Source organism: Myodes glareolus, chromosome 8 (genome assembly GCF_982192425.1).
Source record: "Myodes glareolus chromosome 8, mMyoGla1.1, whole genome shotgun sequence".
Taxonomy (NCBI): domain Eukaryota; kingdom Metazoa; phylum Chordata; class Mammalia; order Rodentia; family Cricetidae; genus Myodes; species Myodes glareolus.
Genome location: NC_142033.1, coordinates 43,736,407 through 43,744,949, shown reverse-complemented (window position 1 = coordinate 43,744,949; position 8,543 = coordinate 43,736,407).

The following is an 8,543-nucleotide window of genomic DNA, read 5'->3' as shown; positions in this document are numbered from 1 at the left end:
TGGAATCTAATAGTAACTTTAAGCCTTCATTGCTTCCTAAACATCCAAGCAAGAGTTAATTGACAGGGGGTTTTTTTCTCTGTGTGTGATTTCCAATTGTAGTGGGAAAAGTGCCTACAAATACTGCCAATGAGTCAGAAAATACACATTCTCTGGTAATACAATTGAAGAGCCAGGAACTTAGTGAATATAACCATTTCCAAAATGAGTCCAAACTATGGTTCCTGGTTTTAGTTCTGACCTCTCCACTGGACCAGAAACCTGTTCAAACTCACTCACAAATTTCACTCGAGTCTTCTACAAGAATTACGTTATGCAAGTGATTCAGGTCTCAAGTTCTGTTTTATAATTTGGTGTCTGCAGACAAGCCCGAGCTAAGAATATTTTGGATCCACAACTCTTAACCTTGATGAATTCTCTCTCTTCCCCCTATATTATCCACCCTACAATTGCTTTTAATTGAGAAAGGGAGTACTTAGCAAAAAGAAGTAGTCTTTTGGTAACGGAAAGTTAATAACCATTACTCATCTTTTGACATCTGCAGGATAATGAAACACTAGATTATAGGCTATATAATGGCTAATTACCCAGAAGCAGATCCCACCAGAGACCCTGCGCTGTATCTGACAGTGATACCTCTGAACCCTGGATGTACTTTTGAAGCCACATATGCTGGCTCTGGAGTGCACACATCTCTGGGGCTGCCTTCATCGCAATAGGTTCTTCTTGACATCTGCTGTGTTCTATTACTGCTTTCCAAGTCTACAACTTATATGTGACTGTGTGACTGACAGCAGTTACAGTGCATATTTATGCCATAATTGAAAGAAAGACTAGGAAAAAGAATTATTAATAACTTCCATTGGAATGTTCACAAACTTAGAGTAGGGAACTCCCTGGCTGTGCCAGACTACAAGAAAAAATAGCAGCTGTGCACCTAGTGGGTCCTTGGCAGGGCTAGGGTGCTGACTGAGTTGCAAGGCCAGCCGATGTCCTAGTTGAGAAAAGAGAAGGGGTCAAGGAAATGTGTGAGTGACCCTCTTGCCTTCATTCTTGATTTAGAAGAGGAGTGTCCTGGAGAAAATTGCTCAGTTTCTCCAGTTCAAATCATCAATCTGCCCGGAGTCCCTGATTCACTTCCTGCTTGCCAATAACTCACTTCAAAGATCGGCCAGCCTCTGCTTTTTATAACATAAATTTGATGAGGCAATTTCAGCTTTCAATCCCTCCAGCGACTCCCCAAACAGGCTGCCACAGCCAGCATCGGCTTGCAGGATTCACTCCCTGCCTAGATGCCCTTCACGGCCATCTTTAAGCTTGGCTTCACCCTCATTGATTGTTCTTCAGTTCTTCTGGCACATTAGCCCAGTCAAGAATGTCCTGGCTCAGGACTCCTGCATTTACTGTTTGGAGGCTCCTTCCTCCAACTGCAACAATCCTGAGCCCTTGTCAACACTCTAGTTTCTGCACAGTGGTTACTTTCCCATACTTTTCCTGATCACCCTACCCACATTGCACACTACTAGAAAACTTTTGATAAGACCCTCATTTTAAAAAAAAGTACTTATCAATGCCTAAACTACTTTCATTGTCTATTCACCAAGTTATAGTTATTCCTTTCTGTCTGCTCCACTAAAATATGTGGGGTGCATGCTGATCCCTCCACCCATGCAGAATTTACAATTGCTCCCAGACCATTAATCGGCTCTTTAAGCTGTATGCCAAACTCCTGAGCTCCTGGCTCACTTCTCCCTATCTTCTGCCTAATTTCAGGCTTCCCCTTGCCCCACTTCCTTGAAATCTGAATTCCTTGTCATGTGCTTGAGCAGATGGGACTTCCCACTTCCCTGAAACAGATGGCAGCCTGCATGGCTAGTGTAGGCAGAGTACGGCTAGCCTGCAAGTTGAGCACATGAGCAAAGTCTCCAGGGCTGTGATGCTCAGGAGAAACTGAGCAGGAGGATGGGCATAAGAAAGACCAGACACAACCGGCGGGCTAGAGGTTAAGTGAAGGAAGACACAGCTAAGGTAGTTATGGGGTAGAAACAAACCAGCTAGTCAACTTTGTCCCACGAGCAGGTCACCCCAGCTGACTCTCCGAAAGCAGATGGCAGCCCCCCTTCAACAGAGAAGTCCTATTACAATTGAGCTGCCTCTTGACTTTTAACTACACAGACTCCAGTCAATTAAAGTGAGGATGCCCTCACACAGAAAGCGAGCACCCACTAAGAATCCCTCAACAGAGTCCTTGACCTGAATGTGTTTATAGGCGAGGTAACAATCTTCAGTCTACTTTACTTTTAATTATCTGAACTACCCAGATGGTCGCTCTTTCATTTCACTTTGCTAATAAAGACACATGCGTGGTTCTGTGAGCCGTGGTCTGGATTACATTGAAACCTTCGCCCTTATAGTATCTGTCACCACAGGTTCTCTACTGCTCAGGAAGGGAAATTACCCCCGCTGACCTTGTTTATTTCCATTTTGATAGAGACAAGAGCAATCTCTATTTTTCCTCATTCCATTAAGAGTTAAAGGTGTCCTACCATCTTATCAAAGTACTCTCCAGGTCCCAGAAGTGATGAAATGGCAGGTTATGTCAGTCATAATCTGCTTAGTTCTTTGTAACTGATGGCCTGTACTCTTGCTTCTCCAAATTATCCTTCTGTCCTGCCTTTGGGATAAGACTTTCCTCTCCCCCATCTCTGACCCAAACAACCCTGGAGTGGTGTTACATAATCTCTCCACCATGGGACAGAAAAAAAAATTCTTTTTTATGTAGGTAGAAGAGTCAATTATTGTTCTTAAGATGAGCAGCAAAAGAGGGACAAACCACCACCCCGTCACCTGATCAAATGAAAGATAATAACCAGAAATAACCAGATTATTGCTTTAATATAATTGCAAATAATAGATATGCTTTGAGCTTCTTAGGCAAGTAGAAGAGAGTTCATTAGATAGAAATGTTTTGTTGTGGAGTCAATGGCAGCAGATCTCAAGAGGAACCTGTAGCACTGGGGTCAAAGTGATATCTGGGTCTAACTGCCCCCTCTTCCTTGCCTTTGTGTAAACTGAATCTAGATTATTCTCAAACTCTTACTCCTTTTTTGCCATTAGTTCTTTGTCTACTTCCTAACCCTGCTTGCATCTTCTGGGTCGACCAGCTTCCTGTGCTTCTCACGTCCACTCAGAAGAAATGTGACCAATGAGGACTCCCGGTCTACCTATTATGGTCCTAGCTACTCAGTATCCCAGAGCAAAGATTTGACAAGTCTATCTTTGAACTGATCAGTAGACAGATAGTCTGAAATGCAAAACAGTCAGTCCTGTGAAAGTATTAAAGGAGTCATGAGGTGCCAGAGCAAGAGACGAAAGAAAAGTACCACGTGCAATCTTGATCTACTGAGTCATTTACTATTAAGACATAGCAAAATGTCTTATAATTTATAAGCAAATGTCTTATAATTTATAAGCAAATGTCTTATAATTTATGAATAAATTTATGTACATCGTACCAGTTGTCTAGTGTGTTTTATCTCTTTGGAGAACAAAGAATAACACTAGAAACACAGGAATAATTGAAAGCCTTTCTATCTACATACTAGAGACTTTAGACATTGCTGTGAACTCTACTTAACTAAATACAAAAAATTGCTCATACTAGTTTATTTATGTTAAATGTCATGATACTCAGTGTGCTTGCCCACATGATTGTTTTGTTCTACGTTTTTAGCAGTTAGGGAGTCGTTTTCATATACTAGAATTCTTTAAGCATGTGCAAGTATACATCAGAAGTTCTTTTTGGAAATTTCTGGAGTTTTCGTCATTATTGTCCTTCCAACTCCGGGCTGTGAGGTTTTTGTTTTTTTTTTCCTCCAGAATTAGCAGTAGGTGTGGTCCCCTTAAGAGAAGCACTAAAAGTTCTCTGTTCCACATATGGCAATCTTGCTGCCACCACAGGTGTATGTGTGCCATTCGGAACATGTTCTGGGTACTGTTTGCAAGTAGGTGGATATTTTGTGTCTAGAAGCATCCTTAAGTGTCCTTTCAGGGGCAACTACTGAACAATTTTAATAAGAAGTTAAATGTTCATGAAAGAAATATTTTCCTTTTCACTATTAGTAGTCATAGTATATATTCCAAAACCATAACTATGGTGTAAATTTTAATTTCTGATCTTTTGACTGTTCTTGTTTTTACACTGTTCTTATGCTCCTATTTCGTCTGCAACCTTGAGAGCATCTTTGAAAAGGGAGCTATATTTCCGTATCTTGGGGTTTGTTTTCCAAAATGAGATTTTCTTACCTTAAGGGTATGTGTCTACTTTTTCTCTTTGTTGATGCTTAACTTTAAATTCTTATTGTTCTCTTCTCGTGAAAGAAATAAATGAATGGTTTTACTGAAATTTTTAATGACTGTCTTTTCATTATTTCATGTTGATTGGCAGACTGGCTTGTGTTCACCATTGTCTGTGAAGCAATGGTGAGGATGTGACTGTGCAGTCAATCTGATCAGCCTCACAACCACTACTGGAAATGGACACATTAAAAGGTTTATTGAGGGAAAGTACTTTTCTGAAGAACTGAAATTGGTAATGACATAGGTCAAAGAATATGATGAAAATTGAGGTTTTGATTTCTGCCAGCTCGCACAGTAAGAAACTCATGCTTTAAAGTCCACATAGAATGAAGGAATTAGCTGTGCTTTGAAAGCATTCTTAGATCTCCTTTTAACGGAACAACCTCTTCATAACATAACTGTGTGTATAACCCTTCCATCTAATGCACTGTTGGAGAGAAGGGGGTCTCCATTAAAGCACATCAGTCAAACTCTGAATTCATCAGAGAGCAGGATTCATCTCCAAACTGGCTCTTAGAGCCTTATGTTCACCAACTCCACATCATGGAGAGCCCTTTGCTGCCTAACAGATTCTGAATACAAAGCGAATAAGATCTTTCATCCTAGGTTTCTAACATGTCGCACAGTTACGTTTTACATTCTGTATTTGCAAAGGGAGACTCGAGAAGTTTAGATGATTCCAGGTCCTATTCTTTTCTGCCCTCATTAAGCTTGCAAGGCTCTGCTCAAGCCGTATCTCAAAAGAAAACAAACTGTGACACAGATAACACCATCCATCTGGGTCACTGCTGCAGTTCTCCGGGATCCATCTGTGCTGATATGAAACACAGGGGCTGGGGATGCCTGCTACCTTGCTATTGACAGTTGAGTTCACCTTGATCTCTTTCTGAGCCCCCGCAATGCTTACCCTGTATTCCACACCAGGCTCTACATGATATGATTTCCTTTTCGCTGTTGTTCACTTGCTCAACTGACTCACAATCTTAAGACATTTACCTTGGGGAAAATATTCATCTAGACCAATGTATTTATCTTTTTCCCTTCTAAATCTTGCATAGATTCTTCTATTTATTTGAAATGAATAAGAATAAAAACCTAAAGCCCTCTAACTGGACTCAAGGCTCATCCAATAGAAGGGTATTTATGTATTTATGCTTGGAGCCGTACACCTAGTCAACTCCCCACGACTGATAAGGTCGCATACCCTAGAGGGTAACCTACTATTGCTGCTTTTCTAAACCAGCACAATTCCTAACTGCATTCTAAATACTGACCTTTATACTCAAAAATAAGTGTAGCTCTGATCTCACATCAATGAAGCTTCCTTTTGCAGCAGAAAGAGGCCATTACAAAAAGCCACAACTGGCCATAATGCAGAGAGCACCTGACCATGGCATTCCTAGACTCAACTTATACGCCTACAACACAACCCCTATACCTAAGGCTAAAGCTGGTGGAACACCGTGGAAGAGCAGTGGAAAGGTTGTGCGATCCAGAGCACAAGTGTCTCCAGTGAGATGGTGTCTTTTGTATGTAACAGCGTACTGCACCCATAAAATCTCACAGTCATATGACTGCCTGAACAAGACCTGCAGCATGACAACACCATTTAACATGCCAACATGGATGAGAGAACTCTCACAAGACCCCATCCCTCGATGAAACACTGCAGGTAATCAGTGAGAGCTGAGAGGAGGAGAATCAGTCTTCCCAGAGAATGAGCACACTGATGGGGTATAGATAATCTTAAGTGGTGCTTGCTGAGCACATACACATATAAACAGCACTGAGTCGACTCGATAGGCTATATGTATGTATGGGTATATATATATATATATATATATATATATATATATGTGTGTGTGTGTGTGTGTGTGTGTGTGTGTGTGTGTGTGTGTGTGTATGTATGTATGTATATACTGATATGTGTACATATGAAATAATAATAGTTGAAAAGGTCATTAATTTTAGAGGGTGTCATGGGAAGACCTAGATAAAGAGGAGATAGGGAAATGATATAAATGCTCCACTCATAAAGAATTTCTTTAAAAAGAAAAAAGAATGAATGAATTAAACTTGTAAGGTTTTTTTTTAATCAAGAAGGCAATATGGAATTTCTACTCAGTAAAACCTAGAAAAGAAGGCAAAAAGAATGGTATTTCAGATGGAGAAAAGCAGAAGGGGCCTCAGTCCTACACAAAACACTACAGGTAACTGAACAAAACTGGGAGAAATGGTGGAAGAGAACAACTAGTTGTCCGGTACCAAATGATCAGCCCTGAAAACATCCATAGAAACAGCATTATAAGGACTTAACAGGATATATTTAGGAATATACATGTAGATACAAAAATACATATGCATATAATAAATTAATGAAAAAAGAAGCCATGAATTTGAAGGAGATCAGGAGTGAATATATGGAAGGTATGGGTGGGAATAAAGGCAAAGGAGCAATACTGTAGCTAAATTACAATCTCACAAAAAAGTGTGGTATTTATTATACGTCCACAAATATTCAACACTTGCTTGAAAACTGAGTGTGATCATGACTTCTTTTGGCCAATAAATATGAATTCAAGTGGAGTGTACTGCTCTTATTGGGGGGATTTTTAAGGATCAATAGGCAATTCCCAATATTCTCTTTATCATAGCTTAGTGATTGTAAAGTATGTGGCTGACATAGATCTGCTTCCAACTGGGGGTCACTGAGGATCCACCATAAGCAGGGACCCTCTATAAACCTTCACTAAGAAGCATGAAAAATAGACTGACTTGACAGACACTTGATTCCACTGGGATTTTAAAATCACTACTGAAATCAATTCTCACTAAAGAATGCACAAATAAAAATTCCCACTTGAACGGCACAGTTTGATGGATCCAGCATTTAACAAAGTTGTGTAACAACCACTGCAACCTAATTTCCAAATATCTCCAGAACAGCATCATTTAGTAGATTTCATCAAAAAGAAATCTGGAGTCATCAGCTGTCACTACGCACCCCACTCTCATGCTCCCAACCTCCAGCAATCACTGATATTCTTTCTGTCTTTATTAATTTCTTGAGGCCAATTATCTCACACAGAGCTCACTCAATATGTGGTCAATTGCAGCTGGCTTCTGTCACTAAACATGATGTCTGTAAGGTTATTCTTGCCTCAGCATCCCTGGCTGTATTCATTCTTGTTTGAGTATTACATCATGATGTGGATATTGTATATGTGCATATGGTTTATCTACTCATCATTTTATGAACACTTCCTGGGATGCTTATGAATATTCCTGATACAAATATTTGTGTGATGTTACTGTGGGAGGAGAAATTTTTATTTTCCTCGAAATGGCTCTAGGAATAAAATTGCTGGGTGTTTTGGTAACTGATTTAACAATTTGAGGAGCTGGAAAACTTTTCCAAAGTGACTACATCATCTTGCCTGCCCAGTGTGTGAATGTAGCAGTGTTAGGAGATTCTAGCTTTTTTCACATTCCCACTAACATTTAAGAATTTTTATTGTATGGCCTTTTTTTTTGTAGTCTTACAAATGCATATAAAATAGTATCTCACTGTGGTTTTCACTTGCATTTCCCTAATGGATAATGAGACAGTCTTTCATGTGGTTTTTTTGTCACATGTAAATATTTTAGAGAAATGTCTACTAAATTTCTTTGATCATTTATAGTTGGCTTATTTGTTTTATTATTGAATTAAAAGAGTTCATTTTGGCCATTCCATATTCTATCTTTTCACTTTACTAATATATGAAAATATTAGAAAACTACTATCTAATTTTTTTCCTATGTATTTGTGTATGTAGTATGCCTGGCTGTATGTATGTTTGCACATCTGTGGGTGCCTGCGAACATATGCACATATACCTGTGAGTGCGGTAGCCCAGTTTTGATGTTGGGACCCTTCGTTCCCACCACTTAATTCACTGAAGTACAGTCTCTCAGTTGAACCCAGAGCTCTCCTATACAGCTGACCCAGCTAGTCAGCCTGTTCTGGGGCTCCCCTGTCTCTCTGCCTTCTGGAAATTGGAATCACAAACAGACAGTGACACCCACCCAGCATTTTTGTTGGTTCTGGGGATCTGAACTCTGCTTCTCACATGTGCATGGCAAGCCCTTTCACCACTGGCCATTTCCCCACCTCCTCCCCCCCCCCCCAGTTTGTTTCATAG